The 27,357-nt window shown below is 32.0% G+C and overlaps 1 protein-coding gene across 1 annotated transcript in view; it reads left to right on the top strand.

Annotated features, from left to right (window-relative positions):
• The first annotated feature begins 165 nt into the window (after window positions 1-165).
• The window catches only part of CDH18 (cadherin 18), a 627,896-nt gene continuing 600,704 nt past the window's right edge, over window positions 166-27,357 (top strand). The window contains exon 1 of the mRNA XM_032470371.1: window positions 166-204. The gene's annotated coding sequence lies outside the window, so the exon portion shown is untranslated. The remainder of the gene's footprint in view (window positions 205-27,357) is intronic.

The raw sequence follows: 27,357 nt of genomic DNA, 5'->3' as shown, positions 1-27,357 counted from the left end.
CCATCCCCTGTTATGTTTTCATGAGTTGGATCCTTGAGTCGTGTGGAGAAATTTGTAATAAACTATTACCATTTATTACTATGCACAGGTTTATATGACATAAATTTTGAAAACGTTTTCATGCATTTTTTTTCCTTTTTTTCCTCTTCAGGACCCAATCACAGAGAAAATACATCACCAAACATTCATAAATTGAATTGCAAGGTAAAATTTTCTATATTAAACATTTTATAGAAATATAGAAATTCTTGTCATATACTTTCTCTTAAAGATCTTTATAGTTCTATGGAGATATTTAGAGGTTTGGCAAAGCAGTTTTCTTCTGTGTTTTAAAATCACTCTTTAAAAAATATAACCTATTCCATTATTTTCTCTAATAAATTTTGAAACTCTTTCTCATGGGCACGCTTTTCAAATGCCACAAAACCAGCAAATAAGCACTGACATTAGACTGTCTTTTATAAGTGTTTCTAATTTTTTTAAATGAAAGCTTGAGACTGACACATGAAGTAGATTACTGTCAGTGAATGTTATATTACCATATTTCAATATTTTAAAAACTGTTTCTAAAATGTAATTTTGTTTGTGTGTGCTTGAATATATATAGAAATCAGATTATATATGTTTTATTAACCATTTAAACTTATTACTAGATGTAGTTCTCTTTACCAGTGACCACTGAATTTATGTTTTATAACATCTTTAAACATCAGAGTCTAGAGATACAGTTGGCTATTAATCATCATTCATCTGTGTCAATCTGTTTGATATGTGACAATGATACTTATAATTGAATAATAAGTAGAAAAGGTATAGACATTGAACATTTAATAAATAGTGGATGAAAATAACAGTACACCCACTACCATTTTGATGAGTGACTAATAAGATCTGATACAAAATTACCTAACGTTCTAAGAATCATCTTCTTGAATACTTGAATTTCTTGTGAAAAGATGAAATATAAGGATATAAGCCATGAAATCAAAAGTACTATTTTTATATATTTTGTTTAAAGTATATTTCACCACACAGTCTGTATAATTGCCTGATTTTTTAAGGTAAGTATGCAAATATCTTATTAAATCCTGCTAATTGTTATCAACAGGAAGGATTGAAAATGCTGGAATTTCAAAACAGTCAATATTTTCAAAGTCAAATTCCATTGTTTTATATAATGTGCCTATTATTATCTTAGAAAAACATCGATAAATGTGGATCTGTTTTGTGATCATATATTAAATGTAAAAACAAACAAACAAAGTTTCAACCATTGTGTTCCATCCAATTCAAACAAAGATACAAGGTAGTACAGTTTTCAAGTGTATTTCAAGGTCTCATCCCCACCAGCTGCATTTGTCCTGAGTCCCCCACTCAGGACATTCCAAACTTGACCATGTTGGAAACCTTAGCAAGGGTGAGTTTTCTTTTTGTTTGAAGACAAATTTTGCAGACAAATTTTGCTTGAAAATGCCTTTTTTGGAAGCAGGAACATACGGAACTAAATAAAAATAGTAAGAAATTGTATCATGAAAGATTTTGTGGCATACATCGCTCAATTATCTTAATAAGTAAATTCCTTTATTATAAACAAGACTTTATCATCATGAGTATATGTGATCGTTGCAGGAAAAATACAACAGGTTTGTGTGTGTGTGTGTGTGTGTGTGTGTGTGTGTTTGTGAAAAAAACTTACATCCATTTTCACGCCGCAGGATGTGAACTAAACATAAATAACTTTGAAGATTGAAATGTTAATATATACTTTATTATTACATTATTTATTATGTTTATATTTTACAGTATCATCCTTAAGATTGTAGGTAATTGTAAACAGAATTATATTTACACTGAATCACTTGCTCTGCATGTGAGACTAAGACGCCTAGCACAGCTTCAGAAAGGGTTATGTTAGAGCGGACAGGACATCACACACTTCATTGTTTTACAAAGTAAAGCTTGATTAGACTTTTAATGTTAGTCCAAGTTTCCGTGGCTCTAGGTCAAATGTAAACAGAAGTCTATGCAATGTAAAGAGGGAGAATATGACACTGTTTACTGAGTGAATTTAAGTGTACTCGTCAGATTCAAAATTAATGCAAATTACTAAAAAAAAAGAAGAAAAGCTGGAAGAAGAGATTTTACACTGTCTGTCAGTTGAAACCTAACCATACATTTATACCAATTTTAAGTTAAATCTCACTTAAATTTTGACTCTTTTAAGTCACTCTTTAACTATAAAACATAACATTTGAGGATATAAATATCAAGACAATAGCAGTATTTAATGAAGTAAGGTGGATTTAAGATCAATATCCTTGAAAAAGGAAATTTTTGCCACTGCATGGTTAGTATGTTTGTAATTTTCCTCTCAATCTACATCTTTTTTTTTTTTTTTAATTTCCAATTTACAGTTAGCAGTGTCCTCCATTAAGGGCTTACATTTCAGAAGAATGTTCATACTCTAGCTCTCTTTTATAGTAAGGCAGGAAACATTTAATCCAAATTTTCACAGAAAGAATTTTCAGAAAGGTACGTGTCCACTGTAAATGCATGATTAAATTATCTTCAGTAGACAAATTAAATTCAATAACAGCAGAATTCAAAATGTACCTGTTGAATGTTGAGCAGAGTAGAACCCCAGACTCCATTCTACATTGTAAAATAATTAATAGTTGTTCCATAATTTAAAAAAAATTATCTCAACCTTGGTAGACAGTCAAGTATACAATTTTATATACTTAATTGAAATTAATGTGAGCACAAAATTTATAGATTTTCACACTCAAATTTTACCTCATACCATTTTCAATGGATTATTATTTTCTTTTGCAATTATGGGGAAATTGCATATTACATAGTTACTTAAGTTATTTAATATTTTCCCATCTCAAAAATGTGAGTATTAATATATTTCTATTCTATAAATGTCTATACATACTATTTTATACAGTTAGAAAAAATAAAATATATCTATTGTACTTACCCAGTAGTAGTTTTAGGAGTTTTGTTTGTTTGTTTCTATATACCTTTCCTAGTCCCCTAAGTATTCCTTATATGATTACATAAAGAAACAAGGTAAATTACATAACTTTCTGACTGACCATATGTAATAGACTATATAGTTCTATTTGCCATCAATATGACTACATCTTGCAAATGACTAATAGTGCAGTTACCCAGCAAGGGACTGGTGTTTATAAACTCATTTACCCCTCAAAGGTATGCTATGATATAAATATAATTATCAATTTAGATTAATTAGCACTATGGATAAAATAGAAATTGGCAATATTTTTATGGGACTATATACAGTTTTTTTTTAAATATCAGCTAAAACAAAAATACAATATGATTCTATTAAGTTCAACATTTGCTCACTGTTTATTCTAAAACAAAGAAGAGTGATACTTACAGGCAAATGATGCCAAGCAATCAGCATGGGTCCTCTACCTGCAAAAGGTCACCTGGGACTGATACTTGTCTGTGCTGGGTTTGAACTGGTAAAAACTCTTGTTTCTAGTTACAGTTGTTGAGATGTATGTGTTCTATCAAAAGAAGTAATTCTGAGAAGGAACATCAGGGACTACCTTGCTAAAGAGAAAAGGGGTCCTCAACATTTTCATTTTCTTGCTGCCACTTGTTTGGATGTTGGAGTCCAGGGCAAGGAGAGTGTGTGCTTATTCCTCATGTTGACTGTTTTTCTCTTGTCATGTAGCCATCACAGATTTATGAGCATCTTCTATCCTTTGGAGGGCAGAATCCAGCTGACAGTTCATAAGGAAGGATATGATTATATGCTTTCAAGTTCCTTTCACATTTGTTGATGAACAGCAACGCCCATGTTGCTTAAAGTCAAACATTTATCCCTTTTCACTTACTCAACAGTGTCATCTGTTTGACACGTCTCACTGAAGAAATAACTTTCAACCAGTCTGCATGAAATCCATCTCTTCAGTATTTCAAATCTCATAAAAATCTTCCACTTCTTAAAAAAATACTTATAAGAAACATTGTTTAATTCAGTGATCACACACTTAAAGTTTACATAAATCAAAGAATATATATTTAGAGTGTGTTGATAAGTAATTATATATTTTTGGACGAGCACAAAGCAAACAAATTAATTAGCTGTTTGAAAAAAGGATGACTTTCTTGAAGTATAATGTCTTCTTTGAGTTAATTGCAATTATTCTCAAACATTATCTTGTTTCTAAATATTCTATCAATTTTCCTTTCAATTAAACTTTCCCTTTTGTTATTATTTATCAGACTCTACCTATTATTAAGTCATAGTGTCTAAATGCTGAGTCTTAAACTACTAGAATTTTGTTTTCCCAAAAAATGTGTCTTTGTCTCACCTTTTACAGAATGACAACTCCTTCTTACCCAGTCTATCCTCATAACAATAGTTAACTAACTGAATTGAGGAGAGTGTCTTTAATTTACTTGCATTTGTATTCTACCTTTCTGCATCCTTGATTGAAACTCCCTGCTCTCTGGGTAAAGCATATTCCTTAGCATAAAATAGATTAGTAAATATTAATTGAATTGAACTGAGGAACAAGACTGGTGAAGAGCTAGTTTAATAGGGAATGGCTCTTAAAATACACAAAGAAATATCAAAGTACAGATGTTTGGTAAGAGGTGAGGGAGGAAGATCTAGACTCTACTTATTAGCATGACCTATCCTGTTAGATTAGCAAATTGTTAGGCTGGATGGTTTTAAAGGCATTCATTGTGAAGAAATGAACTGTGATTGACATGGCCTCAGTGGATGAGAGGATGGGGAGAAAACCAGAAGGATGTCATGGAGCTAAGCTGAGCTCAAGAAAAAGAGCTGAGCTCCCAGATGTGGAGTAACTGGTTAACCTACCATGTGATGTTTCCTTAATAAAAGAAAAAAATTCCCAAATGCTGGATATTTTTACTTTATGAATATGAATTATTGAATGCCCAGTCTAAGCCAGTTACTAAGTGATTGGGATATACAATTTCATTTATTATTTAGAATAACACAAGTGTATTGTCTCCATTTTATTGATGAGGAAGCTAAACTGGATCAACCGCAGGTCCTTCTGGCACCAATCCTTTGCTCTTACCCATCAGGGGTGTGTATAGGTATATTCAGTAAGATAAGTGCCATGGTTGAGGCACTGTGGTATTTAGAATTATTGGTTTCTTTCTATTGGTGGATTCACATTTCATTTCCTGCTTTTCTTTAAGTAAAACACTAGAACTCCTATTTCAGATCCCTTCAAAACATGTGCAAATCTTTGTTTCTTTATGCATTTTTTTTCTTGCCTAGAGTTTGCATACCTTTAATCAAATTCTCAATAGATCTGTGACTATGAAAGGTTTAAGTAAATGAAAAGAACAACAAAGGGATAGAAAAAAAATCATACTGAAATATGGATCATTTGGAAAACACAGCTGCATTTTTAAGTGGTTTCCTAATTACAGTATGCAATAACTGATACACACAAATGGGCACCTGAATAAAGTTTGCAAAATTCGAGAGGGGATTCTTATGAGGCAGATTTGTAAAAACATAGTATGTCCTCTGCACACATCTTCTGACTTAATTGCTATGTGTTTAATTAGATATTTTATAGGATTAACTCAAGGCCAAACTGTGTAGTAAGCAACTATCATTTGGCTTTACAGCCTCCTGTATTTAGCACCACTTTTACGAATCTATGGATATTTTCCATAATTTCATATACTGCTGCTCTGCCTTCCTCAAATGTTGAGGGTCACTCTCTGGCTCACCCTCAGCCACCCCTCTATTCCTTAAAACAACAATTACAACATGTGGATACTACTATGTCCTTTTGTCCTTAAGGTCTTGTCATCTGTGACTCAGAGTGATGGTATTAGCTGTTGATATATTAGTGGTCTATTACTACTTTCTGAAATCTGATTCCGTATTGCGATTAAGACTCAGCGCCAAGGAAGGACTCAAACAAATACTGAGGATTTCTGTTCTACAGCAGCCCATGCAGGTTTTTTCACTGTGCTCTGTATGTGAGGTGTTTTTAATGTGTAGTGTTCAAATAGGGGCCCATGACCCCTCTCGAATCAAGTTATTCAACTTGGTGAGCTTTTATGCATAATTACAAGTCAGACGCTGTGCCAGGGGCTGCAATGTTGGTTTTTTTCTCGCTGAGAGTTCATAATAATCTGATAAGGTAGGTATTAACATCCCCATTTCTTCACAGTAAAACCTATTAAACAACTCCGTCTTGATTAAGCTGGCATTCACACGTAGATTTCCTGATTATACTTGTAGAACTTTTATATCACAGCTGGTCTGTTGGCATCCGTTCTTTTTAATTCCCCATTGTTGTGATTTCAATTTTACCTTGGAAAAAATAAATCGTTTTTTGGTCACATTTGTTTTGAGATTCAAATCCAGGCATATTTATGGGGATATAAAAGTGTTTTAGAACCCCTTTTGATATAACTTCATTTGTTTTAAACTAGAATATACTACAACATAATACCATCTATTTCAACATTATTGTGAAAATGGTGTATCCAGATTGTTTTGTAAGAAGGTAAAATAAAGGTTGGGACCAATTTTAGTGTAGGTGCAGGCTTTATTTATTAGGCCTGGGCTACAAGGACAAGAAAAGCTATTGTGGAGAGCTTTAGCCGTATCTGCTGACAAATGGCCATTTAGTTCTGATTTAGTGCAACTCCTGGGCACTAAGAAATCGCCTGCTGAGATACCAAGCCAAAACATAAGATTTTTAAGTTTTGAGGCTTCCTGTCAAACTGATGCTTTGCATAGCTAGATATTTCTGTTGCTTAAAGCCTGAATAAGTTCAAGGAAAAAAATGTTTAGATTTTTTTTTTTTTTGCCTTGATTGGGGAGATTAACAAGGTTCTTTCTTTATCCCATTGGTTTATGATTTTAAAAGTTGGGTGCAGAGAAAAGGACCTTATACATAACAATATTGTATATGATAATAACATACAAAAAAAATCTTGACCATTCAAAGAAAGTCAATGAATTTTACTAATTTCAGAAGTTTTGAAAATCATAAAGAACTAAGAAGTATAATATTTGCATCTATTTATCATAAATAAACCATATTATTTTCATTTTCACCCAATTCAAACTATGAAATTTTGTCACTCCCTCATGCTTAAATCAATTTCTTGAATCCTTTTAAACATATCAAAAATTGAGGTTTTCTGATCATTGTGGAAGTAGGCAATTTATTTGAATGTTTTTTATTGTTTTTTTCCTCTGTTGAAATGATAAAGCTAGTCCAGTATGGACATATGGGTCCAGGGACACTGAGTGCAAATGACAAGCATGGTGGTCTCCTAGCAGAACTCATGACCACATCAAAGATACTTTTATGAACAGAAAAATACCTGGTGCATGTCTGTGTATAATTGCTTTGACTGACAGTCTGATTCTGAAAACTTCTCTATTACATTTGGTTAGATCATGCAAAATGAAATTTCAAACACAAGATTCAGCACCCTTCAAAGAGGCTATTATTCAGTAGTATGTTGCTTATAAGTTACAGTAAATTATATTTACTTGCTTTTCTCAGTCCCGTGTTGAAACTGTCTTTTTTTTTGAATATTTATATTCTGAGCAAAATACCTAAATACTATTTAATTTTCGATATTCCAATCACTGATCATTCATTTTCAATTGAGTAATATCAACTGAGAGTCCAGAGTTCCAAGCTTTATTGGTAGCTCTTCTTTTTTGACCCTTGTTAGCTGTGTGATCGTTTGTAATTAATGTACCCTTTCTGGGCCTTAGGCTCATTATTTGATAATTGGGAGTATGAATAAATTTGTGGTTCCCAAGAGCCAGTCCTTGAACTGGGGCCTTTCTGATTATAAAGTTTCACTGGTCCAGGTTACAGTGATAAACATAATTACTGAGTTTATTGTAGTGATATATTTATTTCAGAACTCTGATTTATTCAGTTAATTGTTTAATGTTAAATTTTACTTTCTAAAATTAGAAGAATATTTCACTGAAATTCTATTTTTGGACTCAGAATTCTGCTTAGAACAAGAAAAATGTAAAAATATATTTGGAGACAGAGTTATTTCTATTTAAATAGGATGTTAGATAATACAGAATGACTGATTATTTTATTAACTAAAATAATGGTGCCATACTTGTCATTATGTAAGAAAATATCTTTATTTTTCAAAGCTACATGCTAAACTATTTAGAAGAAATTTTTCACATGTAGGATTTGTGATAAAAAAAAGTGTATCAAAATATGTAGATAAAGCATATATGCCAAAATGTTTATAATTATGAAATCAGGATTGTGAATACAATGTGATTGTCCACCAATATTCCTTGGTATAGTTTTAATGCTGAGAAGTGGCCCAAACAGAAACAAGGTTTATTAGATAACTTTGCACTTAGGGATTGCATTGAGACAAAGTTCTAGCATTTGGAGTGTATCCTATGTATATGCTTAACTAAACTTGTCACTTTCATTCTGCAACTTCTTCCTGACTAATCATTCAGATACCAGATTTAGATAACAGGTATTTATTGAGAATTTAAACAATGCATCAAAATAAGCATGATTTATATATTTTTTAAAGACATGTAAGTTTGTCTCTGAGGAATTAGTAATTATTATTTTTGTGGAAGTAGGACTTCATTTTTGCCATCAAGGCACCAGCAAGGCTTCATCCCTAAAATCTCTCAGCCAGTAGTTTAAGCACAGATCACACATGCCCACTATGGTCAGGCACTCCACTTCTAAGACAGAAATAATGCAATGAATAATGCTTATACATAGACTCTGGTGTCAGAGAAATCTGAGATGTGGGGTCAAAGCTCAGTTCTGGCACTTGTTAGATATTAAGATTAAGAAAATTATGCCTAAACATTACCGTCTTTTGTACTACAAAACAACAACAACAACAACAACAACAACAACAACAAAGTTTGTTTGAGTAGTAAGTAATGCAACACCTGGCACATATTACTATCTCATATTTACACTTCTGTTTACATCTCTATTTACATTTTTGGTCATCGTCTACTACTCATAGGTAGAGTGCAAGTGCAACCTTTTTTTTTTTTTTTTTCAAATTTTCCAAAAAAGTATAAATAACATATTCCAAAAATGTTCTAATTTGATTGGTAATTTATTTACATAAAGGGGAAAAAGATAAAAACCTAATGAATCCCAGTCTTACTCTCTGTTTAACTTTGTAAATCATTCTGTAATTCCTCTCTATCAACTTTGTGTTTTTTTCTCAGTCACTAAACTTCTACAGAATAGTTTTCTATTCTTAAGGTAGAATGCAATAGGTCTTTCTTTTGCAAATAAGCAGCACAAAATAGAAGTCAACATTTGAGAATAAAACATTGGCTTACTGAACCTTTAATAAACTACACTTCCTCAGCCTTCACTGGGTAGAGCCTCTAGGATTGGAAGACAGCATGGATTTAACGTAGCTGGACAGATGTTAAGATGGATCCAAGTGGAAACAAGAACGATTAGATACTATTGTTAGTCTTTGCTTTAGAACTTATCACATTTTAAATTGCATCTGAACCTGTAAAATAAATTCAAAGATTGCTACCTACTTAGAAAATCTTTAGGCAATCAAATTAAAATGGAAGAAAGTCATCAAATTTTTCAGATTCACATACAGAGTTAGTAATGTATCAAAGTCTAGTCAATAACCATTTTTAAACACCTATGTGTGAAGAATTTTTCAAAGTAATACAGAAAATAAATTCTTCCATGCACACTATTTTCAACATTAAAGAACTTCCATATACATTGGCTTAATTGATTCTTACCCCAAATTTGAGTCTAAAGCCATGTTAGGAGATACTCCTCTCACTGCCAACTATATACTTTTACATTTTTAGTTAACTGCTCCTTTTTCTTTAACTTTTATGGTAAAATAAAGCACAGAGCATTGTCTTAAAAATCTAACAAGTCAAATCCACGCTTGGATGCATATACTATTATTTTGATTTATCTTTAGTATTAGCAACCATGGTATTGTCATTTTTTCCTTTTTGTATACAATTTTATATTTAAAATACTTAAATGATGTTGCTCTTCTAGTACATATATTTTGCCACTTTAATTAAAGCTAATTCACATCATAAATTCTCCTTCCAGAAAGTCCATATTCTCTGTATTTTTCTTTAATACTTGTTTAACTAATAACATGTTTGCATCATTGTAAAATTTGATATGATTTCAAATAAACGCATATTGTGAAATCATCAGCACAATCAAGGCAGTTGATATTGTCTGGAAAAGTTTCCTCTTTCCATTTAGTACTCCCTTTTTTATAGACCAATCTGCCTTTCCATCTCTTTATCTGGTATCTGGTATTGTAGATTACATTCTACGTTCTAGAAATGTTGTAAATAGAATGATATAATATGTATTATTTTTTTCTAGCTCTTTTCATTAAGCAGAATTATGTTTTGATTTATCCATACTGGATCATGTGCCAACAGTTGAATCCTTTTCATTTCCAAGTAGTATTCCACGAATGAATATACCATGGATTTTTATTTTTTTTAACCACTCATCTGTTGAGAGACATTTCGGTTGTCTCCAGATTTTGTCTATGGCAAATGCGGTGGATATGAACACTCATACAGAGTCTTTGTGTGGAACTATACTTTATTTTCTCTTGGGTGAATGCCAAGGGGTTGAACGGCTGTATCATATGATGAATGTACATTAAACTCTTTTGTAAAGTGATTGTACGCTTTTATATTCCCACCAGCAGTGTATGAGAGTTCAAGTTTCTCCACATTCCTGTCTACCCTTGATATGATCTATCTTTTTCGTTTTAGCAATTTTAATATGGGTGAAGAAGTATCTCATGTGGTTTTATTTTGAATTTCCCTAATGACTAATGTTGTTGAGCATATTTTTAGCTGCTTATTTACTTCCATATATCTTCTTGGTGAAGTGTCTGTTTAAATGTTTTCTCAATTAGCCTGTTCCCTTATCACAGAGTCTGAGATTTGTATATATATTCCTAATGCAAATTATTTGTGAGAAAAATGCTTTGCAAATAATTCATTTTATTACTTGTCTTTTTATTCTCTTATATTTCATGCCGATAGATAAGTAGGTAAATAGGTAGACAAAGGTAGATATCTTACACATCTTTGTGTTATCCAAAGTCACATTTTACTTTATGTTTTATTCTGGAAGACTTAGTGTAGTTCTTCTGTTTAGGTCTATGATTCACTTTGAGTTGAATTTGGTATATGGTGCAATTTATTTTTCTAGCATCATTTGTTGCAAGGACTAGCCTTTTTCTAGTAATTGTCTTGGCCCCTTTTTCAAAAATCAGTTGCCCATTTATGATTGAGCTTGTTTCTAGGATCTCTATGATGTGCCATTGATTTATTTGATTGTTTTTATGCCAATACTACATTATCTTATTTCCTGTAGATTTATAATGTCTTAAAATCAGACAATTAGTTTCTTACTTTGTTCTTCTTTATGATTGACTTGGTTACTCTAGGTTTCTTTCATTTCCATGTGAATTTAAATCTTAGTTTGTCAGTTTCAATGAAAAAGTTTACTGGTATTTCATTTGGAATTATGTTGCATCTATGGATGAATTTGTGGAGGATAGACATTTTGAAAGTACTGCATTTTCTGACTCGAACAGAATATTTCTCTTATTTTATTTAAATCTAGTTGAATTTTCCTCATCTTTGTTTTACAATTTTTTGTTGTGCAGATATTTCATATATTTTGTCAGATTTACCTTAAATGCTTCATATTTTTGTTTTGTCATAAATGACAATAAGTTTGAAATTAATTTTCTGATTCTTTGTTTGATAGTTTACAGATTGATTTTCTTTGATTTGATTTTATAACCTGCAATCTTACCAAACTAAGTATATTAACTTTTTATAGTTTCAATCAGATTTCCTACATAGATGATCATTTCATCTGTGAAGAATACCTTATACTTCTTTCTTTCCATTTTGCTTGCCCTTTATTCTTTATTATTCCTTCATTTCACTTTCAAGAACCTCCTGTACAATAGTGAATTAATCGATGAGAATAGATATCCTTGTGTATTTCCTTTTCTTGGGGAAAAGGAAAACACGTGCCTTTCAGCATTAAACATGATGTTGGTTGTTCATATTTTGTAGATGTCCTTTGTCAGTTTGATGAAGGTTCCTTCTATTTCTAATTTCCAGAGATTTACCATTGGAGATTAATGAGCATTAGATTTTGCCAAAGCCTTGTAAAAAATTAATTGAGATAGATTTTTATGTTATATAAAGTGTGTCATTTCAATTGATTTTCCATGTCAAACTTAAATTCCCAGAATAAACTCCATTGGCCACAATGTATTATTCTTTTGTTTGTTTGATTTGCTAATTTTTTTGGATCTTTTGTACCAATGATGTAATGTCTGTGTCTGTTTTTTTGTTTCAAGATAATTCTGGACTCACAGAATGAAAGGGATTTCAGTCTTTCTTTTTCAATATCATGGAAGAGTTGATGTGAAATTTCTTTGACTTCATTTTCAAATACTTGGAAGAATTTACTAGAGAAACTATCTGGGTCTAGACTTCTTTTAGCACTTTAAAATACTAATTGAATACCTTTAATAGATGTTAGGCTATTAATTTTCCAATTTTGTTTTCTTGAGTGAGCTTTGGTAGTTTGTATCTTTCATGCAATTTGTCCATTTAATCCAGGTTGTCAAATTCACTGGCATAAAATTATTTGTAATATAACTTAATTATCCTTTAAAAAAAGTAATGACGGTAACTCTCTTATTCATGGTTTTGGTCAAGTATGACTTGTCTCTCTTTCTCCATATCAGTATAATTGTATATTTGAAGAAAATCTTTCTTTTGCCTTAACTTTGAAAAAAAAAAAAACTTGCAGGGTATAGAAATCTGAGTTGAGTTTTTTTTTAACCTTCATTAATTTAAAGAAATTGTTCTTCTGTCTTATAATTGAAAAAGTTTCTGACAAGAAATCTGTTGTCATGCTTATCTTTGTCCCTCTGTACCTAATGTGTCTACATTATTTAACTGTTTCTAATATGTTCTCTTTGTCATATGTATCCTGCAGTTTGATCATATAGGTCTACCAGGCTTATCCTGTATATCTCCTCCCTGAACTGCAATGCAGACTGGAAACTCTCCCAAGTTGTACTTGTCTTCATGTTTCTCATACTTGATATACGTTAATAGTCTTCGTCTGTGGTTTCCTGATGTTCACCAAATTTGAAACATTTCTACCTTTTCTTTTTTTTCAAATTTTTAAATCTCTGCTCCGTCTCTTATTCTTTAGGAACAACCATTGCATGTAATACTGTTTAGTTTTACAATGCCTCTTTTTATAAAAGAAAATTATTTTCTTTCTGTGTTTCATTTAGGATAGTTTTTATTCCTGTATTCTAAAGTTTACAAATCTTTTCTTCTGTAAGATCTGTTCTGCCCATAATTCCATCCAATATATTTTAACCTCCCATGTTGAAGTTCTCATCTCTGGACAGGCAATGTGGGTCTTTTTCTAATTTCCATGATTCTACTTTATTTTTCTAACATATGGAACTTTGATTATACTTTATTACATTTATTTTAACATCTTTTCTGATAATTATAATACTTGTAAGAGTTATGAGTCAGTTTATGTATGTTATATTTTCCTGACTATGACATTCCTGGTTTAATCTTTGATTAAATTCCAGGGGTTAGAAATTTTACTTTTTGGGGTGTTTGATATATTTGTTTTCCTATAAAAGTTCTTGAGCTTTTTCTGTAATGCAGTTAAATTACATGGAAACTGCTTATTTCTGTCTTACTTTCAAGATTTTTTATGGGCCAGTAACAGCATTTAGTCTAGTTATTTTTCTACACTCCTGAGACAACATCTTCTAAGTTCAGGTCTCAGGGCCCTTGAATCATAAAGATATCCACTGTGGCTGGAAAGGAGAGGCACTATGCGTGGTCCTGTGTGAATACTGTTAACCTTCACTTCTAATTCTAACTGCTGCTTCTGCCCCTGTGCACTGATAGTTTCCTTACCTGCATGTGCACTTTAATGCTCGGCTAATTTCCCCAGGAGTGTCTGCTGCGGATTTCTGGGATTCTGTTTTTTGTGTAGCTCTCTCCTTGCCAGGACTCTGGTTCATAATCTCTAGCCACCTTGCCAGGACTCTGGTTCATAATCTCTAGCCATGTTGTTCTCTCTGATTCTTTAATTCTGTCTTTTTTTATTCAGGAGGTCTGCTGGGCTTCTCCTGTATTTCCTCTCCTAGAACAATTCCTTGGAAATTCTTTCCAGACAATTTTTTGTGCTTGCCTTGTTTATTTCCAGTATTTTAGGGATTGCTGTTGTTCATTGGTGATGTCTGGTATTTTAAAAGTATTGTTTCACAAGTTATTTCAAGGTGGTAAGAAAATTTAATCCCTATTTCTCCATTTTTCCTGGATTCCAATTTAAGAAAATAAATATTCAAAAATTAATGTTTTTGGAAATTTCAAAATGGTTTTCAATTTATTAGAGGTATAGAGAAAATAATGTCAAAATTTAATAAATATTATAAAATATAGATGTTGGAAGACAGAGTTAATTTCTATTCTGGTTGCTAGTTTAACTAAAAGTCCATTTTATATTGAGTTTATACTGTAACTAGAGATTTATATGTAGAGAACATGATTTCACTCAAGAATTTGATGATTCAGTCATGATCTTGCATCCTAAATTCTTTGATTTTACCCTATGGCTTAGATTTTGCCTATCTTGGGTTCACTATTTTCTCTTACTTTTTTGTTTATTTTTTTCTTCTTCTTTTTTTTTTTTTTTTGTTCTTTAATAATCTTGAATTCAAAGAATAATTTAAAGAAAATTTGTAATTAAACATAGCTGACATGGGAACTCTTAATTAAGAACACTAAGGAAATTACTCAGAATTTATCATTTAGAGACAAAATGATGGATAGTGTGGAAAAAAATTGTTAAGATAAATGGAGAATCAGGTGAATAGGTATAGACTGGAATGAATAGGAGTGCTGGAGAAGATATTAGAGAGAATGTGACAGAAGAAATATTCAAAGAGAAAATGGATGAGGATTTAGCATGGATATCAATGAGTGCTTGGATGGTCCTCCTTGCCTGAGCCTGCATCACCTCATTTAAGCTAGGCTCATTCATGCATATGTGGTCAGCCGATGGGTTAGCTGGGGGCTGGCTGGTATAGAATTGCCTCAGCTAAGACTCATTTCTTCTAGATATTTTCTCTTATTCCCTTGTAGGATGACAGGCTTATTCTCATGATGGATGCATTTGAGACACAGAGAGAGAGAGATAGAGACAGACAGAGATGGACAGTTAGACAGACACTGAAGTGTTAAAAGACTTTTGAAGCCTAGGTCATACCTGGAATGACATCACTTCCACCACATTCCCTGAACCAGAGACTCTACAAGAGATTTAAGAGGTAGAGAAATTGACTCTACATTCTGATAAACACTGCAAAATTTCACTGTGAGTTTAAGGATTCAAAAGGGAGTGAGAAATATATTAACTTTTCTAATCTATCTACCACTAGTCATTTTCAGATTAGAAACAAAAAGAAATTAAAAATTTGATGATACCAAGATTATGTAAGAAAAATCAAGCTTGAAAAGAAAAAAAAAATGAAAACAAATATTCTTAAATATATTTTGTAAAACTATACCAAAAACCAAACAAAAAGTAAATTCTTAAAAGCAATCAGAAAATAAAGGTATTATGTATGATGAATGATAAATTTCTCACCAGAAAAAAGAGAAAACAAGATAATAGATTATTTACAGTGTGAATGGGCAGTATCTGTCAACATAGCATATTCATCTAGCTAACCTACATTTAAAGAGAAATAAATAAAATTTCAAACAAAGACAGAATTTTGCTGTGATATACTTACTAAAAAAATATTGAAAGCTTAAAATAGAACAAAATTAATGCAAGATAAAGGATGATCCATTTAGCAAATTTGTGAATGAGGATGGAAGGTAAAATTTGTATACATAAAAATATATTTCACTAATATATAGTAAATTTATATTATTATATATAAATATATATATATATAAATATATATATATATACACACACACAGACACACAGTCTAACAGAATACAAATACGTACACACAGTTAAGGAAACTAGACAGAACTAAAATATTATGTAATAATGATATGAAGGACTAGTGTCTTTGTCAGTTTGGGTTCTCATAACAAAACACCATGGATTTATTGGCTTAAACAACAGAAACTTATTTTCTTACAGTTCTGGAGGCTAGAAATCCAAGTTCAAGGTGTTAGTGTGGTTGGTTTCTGGTAGAGACTGTCTTCCTGGTTTTTAAATGGTTGCCTCCTTTCTGATTCCTCCCAAAGCAGGAAGAAATAGAGACAGCATGCTCTTGTGTCCCTTCCTGTAAGGCACTAATCTCACTATGAAGGCTCTCCCTTCATGACCTAATCTCACCCTAACCACCTCCCTATGACCCTGTCTTCAAATAGTATCACTTTGGGGGTCAGGGCTTCTCCACATGAATTTTCGGTGAACACAGTTCAGTACACAGCCACTAGTAAGGATGATTCAGGGTAAATGTGCTAAGTTTCTTAGAGACGATAGAGATGTTGATTAGCTTCAGGATTTTTAAAGTCAAGTTGATTACTCTGATTTTGATTTGTTTTATTTGTGCTTGTCATTTACAAAATATATATTTATTTCTGTTGAATAATTAGGTTGTTTATTTGATTACCTGTAAAAATAAGCCCTTCTTAAATGAAAATACAGCACTCTTTATCAAAGTCAAAATTATAAATATAAAAATCTGATATTCCCTAAAGTCTATTTTCCTCAGAGTAAATCCTTTAACTATGTAGCTGAAGACTCCTTTTCAACTATTTCATAAATAAAGTAAAACATTTCAAAATATAGGCTCTAATTTTGCTCTTTTTCTCTTAAAAATATTCTTTATGTTTCTGTAAAATATATCATGTAGATTTTGTATTTGTCTCAATATAGCTTATATAATCAGATTAAAAGCAAGTTACAGTAGACACTTGAACACCACAGGTTTGAACTCCACGGGCCCATGTATATGCAGATTTTTTTCCATAATAACTACAGTGTTACAGTACTACATGATCCACAGTTAGTTGAATCTGTGGATGCAAAACCATGCATTCAGAGGGCCGGAATATAGAGTTATAAGCAGATTTTCCACTGTTTGGAGGGTCAGTGCCCCTAAACCCTACATTGTTCATGAGTCAACTGTACATTCTATTTGGCATATGTTATAAAGGGAAAAAATAGACTCTTGATGGTAAAAACAGCAATGGGTCCAGAATTGTTGAAATTACTCAAAGCATAGGCACCAACAAAATAATTTTGTGTGCTCATTTTATTCTAACAAAAAATAACTTTAATGACATTTTGACTAAACCAAATAACTGTAATTTAAAGTTAATTAGACACTGATTTTGTTGCCTTTTTTTTAATGTACCATAGATACTTTTGTAACATAGTTATGTTTATTTCAAATATGTAGGTTTAACTTAAACTTTATTCAAGAACCCATTGCCTGAGGATTGAAGATCATAAAGTAATGAACTATATAGATCATTTATGACAGTAAGAAAAGTCATCAAATTTAATCCTCAAATTGCCTTCTTCTCCTAGTCCTGGTCTGTGTGCAAAGGGCACCAAAAGTGCCTTCTTTATTAAAGAGAAAAAAAAAAAAATTGAGAGATGAAGACACTTCCATATATTGTAATTTAATCATTTTAGACCTGCTTTGTTTGTTTTGCTGTTTAGTCTTAAGGACAGCAAACTTCTTGTGTTTTTATTTGGTAAAATAAACTTTTAGAAAGGCTTAAATATTTATTGTTATAAATATAACATTATTATTTTACCCTTTACATTCTAGCACCCCTTCATTTTTAAAAACAGAAATCTATTGATGTGGCTTAAAAAATTACTGATGTGACGATAATTTTAATTTTATAACAGTCATAAATAAATTATGATATTGAAAAATGTTTATTGATTTAATTTGAAATAAATAAACTAGAATATTTTTATTTATTCTCAATAAGCATTATCTGGAAATCAAAGCAACTTTTTCTGCTATCATACAGCATTTTAATCTTTGCAGATTATATAATGTCTCTAGGCCTTATTTCAAAATTTGTAATTTGATGGGATTATCAAGTGATTTCTAAGGTGACGTGAACCTACTTTTTTGCCCCTAATGAATTTCAATCATTCAGTTACCACTAGGGGAGACTAATACCCCTAAAGTTCAATTTTGATTTTTTTTCATTATTCAGTTGTGAAGTTCATCATTTGTTATAAACTTTTGATTGTAAGTTTTGTGTATAGGTGAGATTTTGTACATGAAAGAGCTTTCAGCAAGTGACTGCAGTAGCCATGGATGAATACATCTCACTACATGCCTACCAATGTCGAGAACCCACCTTGACCACAAAGCCGGGTCCTTTGTTGGATCCTGTGCTGTGGATCTCTTGCTTAGTGCATTGATCAATCATTTTACATGACTGACAGTGTTTTAACATACTTTTTCCACTTCCTTTTTCCTTTTCTGGATACATCTTTATCTCATTTGTAATATCAAGATAACTTCTCAACAAAGCTCTCAGCTGCTAAGACTAATTATTTTTCTCCTCTATTTAATAAGAGAAACAAGATGAATTTGGAAAACCTTTGCTTTGCTAGATTCCAGGTCAATGTGTATAATTGAAAATAAGATAAACAATTCCCAGAATACTTGGAATGATCAGGAACAAGTAGAACATGGTTAACACATGATCTCACAAATGGAACAATAATAATAGTCCATACATATATACAGTGAAGGCATAAATACAACATATGAGCATACCAACGGAGATCTAGTAATAACAAAGTAAATTACTGGACTTAGTATAATAGTCATGAGCCACCAAAGGAAAACTAGAGCTTATTTTTGTTTGTACTCAATTAGATGGTTTAGACAATCATAAATTACTATATTAGGAACTCCAGCATCTCTAGTCACTGAAGTAGAGATATCAAATCATTTTGGAGTTGGGTGTTAAAAGAATAGGGAGCATTTGATTTTGAGAATATAGTTTAAATTACCAGTATTTGGTAGGTACAGAGTCATCAATTCTATTTCTCTTTTTCATCACCTTAGTGGATGGTGCAGATCCTCATTTCAGATGCCCTGATTCCTAGACTAGTTGATCTGTCAATGTCCCACACTGATCCACAAAGAACTTTCTATGATACACATATGGTTATTAGAAGAGAAGCGAATAGAAAGTATTATTTCTAATGAATGGAACATCATACCACCTGGATCATAAAGAAATTTAGTGCCTAATAAATTTAGAAAAACTCACCAGTTCTATCCCATATTCTTAAAAGTTACTAGAGGTATGACTGATATACTAAAGAAAAAAAAATGCTAATAACTGCAGCATCTGGAAACTAACCAAACTGTGTCCTTATTTGGGGATAAGTACTGCAAATAATATACATTAATGTGCTAGATTCTACAGAAAATAAATAATGGAAGTAACACTATAATCATATTATTAATTTACAATATTTTTCTCAAAACAGAATCTCGGACACTATGTGAGAAAAAAACAAAATTTATACCAACTGGGCCACTTGTCCAGAAACACAGCCACATGAAAATATATAAAACTAAGAGAGAAAAATAAATATTGCCCAAAGTAAAAATGGTTGGAGAGAAAATAAATAAGGGCAATTTTTTTTACTGAATTAAATATGAAAATGCTGTAATTGTAACTGTTGGTAAATAAGTTTTGTGTATTATTGATAGGAAATGAGATATTGTTACTGAAAAGAAAAATAACTATTTTAATGATAAAGAACAACTCCAAAAAAATTAGTGACCAAAAATTAAGTGACCAACACACAGGTTTTTTTAATGGTACTGAAAAGTATCAAAATGAAGCAAACATTATTGACTTCCTGGTGTTGCCTTCTAGCTGAAATAACCCCTGGTCTTAAATGGAAGAGCCTGAGAAGCAGATCTTTTCAATGTTCTAGTCATAATCAGCACATATTTTTAGTTAGGGCTTTGGGGCTTATTCTCAATAGATTGAGAATGTTCAATGAGACAGAACAATAAATTGACTGCATGAAGTTTTCACGAAGTTCACGATGCAATCATAAGAACCTGTTTGTCTTACTATTCTGCAAATAATGTGTGATTCTATATATTCTCATCTTTTTAATCAATAGTGTGATTTTATATGATTATACATAAAATTGGAGCTTCAAGTTCTTGACAACCTTTTTAATATGTCCTAGGTTTATTCTCAACCATTTTCCCATTGACATTCTCATATGGCAGGAAGAAAGGAAGCAAGCAAGCAAGCAAGCAAGCAAGCTGGCAGGCAGGCAAACCTCTATATTCGGGAAAAGAAAGATGCTGATCAACTAATAGATAATTTATCAGTCTAGGCTTGGAACCCTAGGTAAATATGAATTGACCTTATTTAAGCTACCATAAGTACCTGTCTTACATGGGAGATTGTAACGATATACCTAATGAGAAAGACTGGTGTCCATTCCGCTACTGTGAAAAGAGGATTTTGAAAGCAGCCAGAGCCATTAAACTCACATTGGCTACACAGTACTTGTATTTTGAAAACAAAAATTTCTAGCCAAAAGAAATACTCTGAGAGAAGGAGATAGGTGGTGTGACATGGTGAGAGCAGGAGACAGGAATAGCTAAAAGATGAATTCAAGAAATCAACAAGAAATGACTAAAAGGTAGAAGGAAAACCAAGCAAAACATATTTTGATAGTGAAGCCAAAGACATTATTTCCAATAAGAAAATTAGGTCACGAGGAGGATTAGAGTGGGTGAGACCACGATGATTGCTTGTCTAGCCAGTGATTTGAAAATAATTGTTTAAAGCTCTTAGAGGAGGTTAATGAAGAGAGTGTGTTTATGTGTGTATATGGAAAGTGTGGTGACCAGGAGATTGGCTAAGAGTTGATGCATCAGAGAATATTAAAGAGCTGTGGCTCAGGGTGGGAGAAGATATAGAGACATCAAGTTTTAAAGTGCCAGGTTGATAAAGTAGGTAGTAAATTTATATAGATCAGTTTCATTGGGTTCTGAGGGCAGGAGCCAGAGTAGTAAAACAGTAAATGTGGAGTTAGAGTTACATATATAAAAGTGAAATACTCTGAGAATGTAAGATGAGATAGTTGGTGGTGGCTAGAGAGGGTTCAGAGAAAAAAAAAGATTTCTTCTATGTGTTTATTATTATTTTTTTAATATGGAGAGTCTCGGGCTCCAGAGGAACCATCAAACTGTTAGTGATGAGGAAGTTTGAATATTCAGAAGAGAGAGAATGTAAATGATTCTAGAAGATAGTAAATAATGGGCACCAGAGCATCTCAGGAGGAAATGGTGGCATTTACATCTTCTAAAGATGTCTCAAGGGAGAAATAAAATCAACATGATTGTACCACATTGGAAATATTTGTACTACCTCTTCATACTGTGTATTCACAAAACAAAAATCACAAACTTAGTTTTGAGACATCATATATTTTCATATGGCATTATTTATATTGTGTTTTCTTAATTTGGTACATGAATAACTTATCTCTCTGCTAATATTGTATGTTTATGGGGGAATCATTCCAGATTGAATTAATAATTTTGTATTCTCCAAAGCATAACAGTACATTTACATATTAGATGTTTTGTAGGTATTTTCTAGATTAATTTAGTATCAATAATAAACATGCATATTTGCTTGGAAAATTTAACTTTCTTTGCATTGAATATGGAAATTAAATGATTGATTTAAAAAATAAAAATACAGAGATTCACTATATTGGTTTCTTATTGAAAAAACTGCCTTAGGACTAACATCTAACTTAGTCTAAATTATGTAATGTTTCTAGCTTTTCATTTCCATCTATGGAAGTAAAATCTACTAACAAATTTTATAACTGATGAAAAATATAAAATATAGGTAGGGATACATAGTCACAGAAATCATTTTCTAATAATTAAACTTACTAAATATATTTCAGCATGTACTCACTATATTCTGAAAGGAAAAATTATTTAACCAACTCCATTACTATTGTTCTGTAAAACTCATATCTAAAATCTGCCTCCTCTACTGAAATTAGCATAATAACTTAGATATATTCAGTAGCTTGAGCATATTTTAGATTATGGTAGTAAATAATTTTCCCACTTTATAACAACTTATGATTTGTTATAGTTATGAAGCTATAAATAATTATATGTCTGCTATTTATTTCTTCATTTACTAGAGAATCTAATTTAAGCAATAAGGAAAGATCTGATATTTTTAAGTAGTTATTTTAGAAGGTCTATTTTAGAGCTTTTTTTTTCTGTTTTTAAACTGAGAATTTTCTTTAAAATGATTTTTTTGCTGTTGAAAAGTCTTTCACCAACTTTATCAAGGACTAAATGTTCTAATCGCAGTGTATCTATGACATAAGTCATATCAATATAGAAGTGATTCATGGTGAACAAACACTATATTAGTGAAGTTAACATATTGTTCTTTTGCTTTTAATTATAGTAATCACTCAAGATAACTATGCAGCTGAAACTTTGATTGTCAAATATAATTTGGTTCTTATTCATGACTGACAGCTAATTCCAATTGCTGTTTTTCACACTTTCACTTAAAATAGTTCATTTAATTGTGTGAATATATCTAAAAATATTCTTTTAAGGATCAGATCTTTACTTTCCAAAGGCCAGTGTGTTTGTGGGTATGTATTAGTGGATCTCACTTTTTCTTTATTTTTACTTGCCTTTTTAAAGAGAAATTTCAGACACAAATGTTATTTTGCTATTATTTAAATGCAATAAAATAGCATTTGCATAATACTATTTTGTTGTTAGTGTATAGAAATGCAACTGACTTCTGTATGTTAATTTTGTGTCCTGCAACTTTACCAAATTCATTGATGAGCTTTAGTAATTTTCTGGTTGCATCTTTAAGATTTTCTATTTATAGTATCATGTCATCTGCAAATAGTGACAGTTTTACTTCTTTTCCACTTTGGATTTGTTTTATTTCTTTTTCTTCCCTGATTGCTGTGGCTAGGACTTCCAAAATTATGTTGAATAAAAGTGGTGAGAGAGGGTGTCGTTGTCTTGTTTATGACCTCAGCAGAAATGCTTTCAGCTTTTCACCTTTGAGTGTGATGTGAGTTGTGGTTTTGTCATATATGGCCTTTATTTTGTTGAGGTATGTTCTCTCCATGCCCACTTTCTGGAGAGTTTTTTTCTTAAATGGATGGTGAATTTTATCAAAAGCTTTTTCTGCATCTACTGAGATGATCATGTTTTTTGTTCTTCATTTTGCTAATGTGGTGTATGATGTTGATTCATTTGCGGATGTTAAAAAATCCTTGCATACAATGCCTTTATTTTTATCCCATCACTTCCTACAAACGTATTCTGTTCTTTTATTGACTCTCCCTCAAATAGGACCATGGATAGATCTCTTTAGACTTGCATTCATTTTCAATTAGATTATTTCTCTATGACAGTAACAACTTACTTTCAGGTCTGTCCAAGTCCACTCCACTCCACTCCACTCCAGTGTAATACTTTCATTTTACATCTAATTTCCATTTCACAGACACTCTTGCCCTGTTGAGCAAATTTCTTTCAAGGTGGTTTAGGCCATGCCATCTTCTGTAGGCATCCATTTTGCTCGTAGGAATGTCACTCATTCTTTGCACGCCAGATGCATGCTCTCCTATACCACTGCTTCTCTGCCTTTGACATCACAGGTAATTCCAATGAACCCCTATTGCCTTCATAGTTCTCCTAGAGAAGCAAGCACTCAACTCCAAGTTTCTATCTGCTCATCATTCTTTATGGAAAAACCATGACAAACCCTCTCCAACATCTTATGCTCTCAACTATGAGCTTCTATAGTGAACCTATGAGTTTCTCCAGCTCAGCAAATATTCTGTGTGTGTGTGTGTGTGTGTGTGTTTGAGGTAGAGTGTTGTGGTGGGGTTGGCTGTAGTGGGGATATTGACAGGCTATTGCTGATATTATGTAATCTTATCTCTTTCATCTACTGTTTTCCTGACACAGAAAGGACTTTGGTCACCTATGTATCTACTGACTTAACAAGTATTTATTAAGTCTACTGTATTCCAGACATTTTCCCTAGGCATGGGAATACAGCAATGAACAAAACAAAGTCAATATTGCTCTCCATCAGTGGAGACTGTCCTCTAGATGTGAATAACAATGTGTCAGAGGGGTGATAAAAGTTGTAAAGGAAAAATAAGGTAAAAAGGTAGACCGTGAATTATTGGGCATATTGTTATAGTACTTTCAGGGATAATTTCACTGATGAGGTGGCCTTTGAACAATGACCTGAAGAAAGTGATGGAAGGAGCTATTCCAATAGAAAAGTATTTCTTCTGAGCATAGAGAGGATTTCTTTTTACAAAGGCTGTACTTTTCATGTTTAAGTAGCTAGAAGGACATTATGAGGCTGAAGACAGGGAGCAAGGAGGAAAGTAAGAGGGAATACAATCAAAAGGAGTATATATATATATATATATATATATATATATATATATGTTTATATATTAGAGCGAATGTTTGTGACACTACAGAATATTCAAAAACATTGCCATTTTCTCAGTAAATGCTGTGTAATCATTTCAAAACAAACTCTTGCAAATTAGAAAAAAATAATCTGACAATGGAAAAATTTTGGCAAGCTTTTACATCATAATTTGAAGCATTCATCAAGTCTGTAAAAAGAGAAACACTACGTGTTCTTTAATTAAAAATAATGGATTTCATTATGTCAGCAAAGTTTTAACCAAAAGGCATGTGAGTAGAATATATGTAGCAGAAAAATAGTGAATCAGTATTAATAATGGCTTATCAGTGCAAGTTGATTTTATAATAAATAAAAGCTTGAGACAAAAAATGGAAAAATAAATCCAGAATTCTGCTTAGCTAAAATCCAAACATAGTGGTGCACATTCATAAACTATTAACATATTCATGTTATGAGTTTAGTTTAGAAAGTTTAGAATCCAAAAATATAAAAACAACATGGGCATTCAGACATAAGGGTCTCCTCCCCAGCAAGAAAACAAACATTCTGTATATGTTAGCAAATCACAGTTACTTGAACTAGGAATATTATAACCTACTCTACTACAGAATAACCCTAGGGTTTTCTATTATTATGAAAAATGTGAGCCCATTAAATATCTGTGGTTATTTGATGATTAAATACTTGACCTATATTTCTAGAAACAAGAGTGAGGCAACCATCTGCCAAAGTAATTTTATAGGTCCAAAATCAGAACTAGATTTTAGAATCTGAGAGTCAGAAGGGCCTGGTTAAAAGACACCTTGATTTATCTCCTGTGCCAGTGGAGCTTCTGCAATTTCAAAACAGAAGCAGATACAGAAAATGTGCATGGCTTTATAAAGACTTAGTAGAAAAGGAGGAAATCAAATCCTTCTCTGGAATGATGATTTTTATCATTCAAACAAAATTTGGTTAATTCTATAACTTTCTTATCCAGAAATCACAATAGATTTCTAATATTATATAATATATAGCTTTGATTCAATGGCCATCAAAGGAGTTTGATTAAAAGTTTGGTTTTTTTCCAGATGAATTACTTAGAATAAATCTAGGGGAAGTATTAGGATTAGGATTAGGATTAGGATTTATTAGTATTATTTTGGCAAACATGGAGAGCTTCTATGTGATATTTCAGTTACTTTTGTATAGCATATTTTAGTTGTGAGATTAAAAAAAGCAAACACAGGGATAAATGACTATAAGGAAATCAAACTGCTAAAAGAAGTCAGAAAAGTGCATAATTCTAGTTACTCTGGAATCCCTCCATTAAATGAATAAGCATGGAAGTTAAATCATTTGTTTCTCAAATCGTGCTCCTGATTATGCAGTTGGTGAACACACTATTGAAAAAAAGACTGCCACGATTCTTGGAAACCAACATAGGTAAATTAAATCTCAGTTCTAGAAAATGTTGTATTTTGTGCTCTTTCCCTGTTTGTGATCTTGTTTCTTTTCTTTATGTTTGTCCTGCTACTTTATGCTCCAGCTAAATGAGGAAACAGTGATCTACATTTCTAGTGTGTTAAGTCTTATTTCTAGTGACCACATTACTTAGGAGGTTTTGCTAGGAAGCTGCACTTCCTGGATGAAAATTCATGTATAGTTTAGGCAAGTTTGTATGGAACTTTGTGTGTCTGTTTTCTTCTATACAATGAAGATAATTATCATAGCTATAGCACAGAGATGTGAGGATTAAATGAGCTTATATAGACATTGTAATAATATTTGTTATCCAGTAATTTTCTTTCATAAAGTGTAATTACCATTTTTGTTTAAACAAAGAGGTCAGTGATCCTCTCTAGCAAATTCAGTTGCCTTGAGTATATCTTTATCCTTTCTATTGTCCTGTTAGCATCTATATGATCTAGATGTATAGTTTGGATTGCTATTGAATATATCTCCTTACCTTCATGGACCTGTCGGTCTATGATGAGAAGTACTGCCCTGGCTTAGGTCAGAGCTGGTCCCTCTAAAGTCATGTGATCCAGGGCAGGGCTACCTTGCCGAGGCATAAAGGTGGTAATAGTGAAGAGAGCTTCAACTGAGCATTGAGGGGCATTTCAAAAACAAGAACATTGTAAATGAAGTACAACAGAGCAACTGATGTTGCTACGCTTTGTGAAGGATAAATATGTCAACTTGATTTTAGTCTGAGGTCCAAATATGGTAGAAATTGTGGAAAAAATGCTACTAGGTATATTGGGGCAAGACTATTGATGTTTGTTGTTGTTTTGGCTTTTTTTAAAATGAACTGTTATTATTCTGCTATTATTGTTCTCTCTGATGGCAGGAGGGGAAGGTGTCTTTAGGCAAACCCTGGGAGTATTTGTTGGGAGAGACAAAGCTCAAAAAGGAAACTATTTTAAAACGTTATGGACAATCATTTTAAGAACCTACATTTGGATAGTTACATTACTAATGGAAAGAAAGGAAAAAATAGAAATACATTTCTATATATTATCATGAACCAGGAATCATTTTTTGAAATCTATCCTGAGTTCTGAGATTGTGATTATCTACCCTCAGTTCTCTGCTTTTATTTATGTAGACTGATTTAGGCAGTCTCCCATTGGACTTGGAATCAATAGCAATTTTAAAAAGATTTTCTATTTATTTAATGTACAAAATATGTT

This window comes from Camelus ferus, chromosome 3 (assembly GCF_009834535.1).
Source record: "Camelus ferus isolate YT-003-E chromosome 3, BCGSAC_Cfer_1.0, whole genome shotgun sequence".
Taxonomy (NCBI): domain Eukaryota; kingdom Metazoa; phylum Chordata; class Mammalia; order Artiodactyla; family Camelidae; genus Camelus; species Camelus ferus.
The sequence above is the reverse complement of the archived record's forward strand: the minus strand, read 5'-3'. Positions and strand labels throughout refer to the sequence as shown.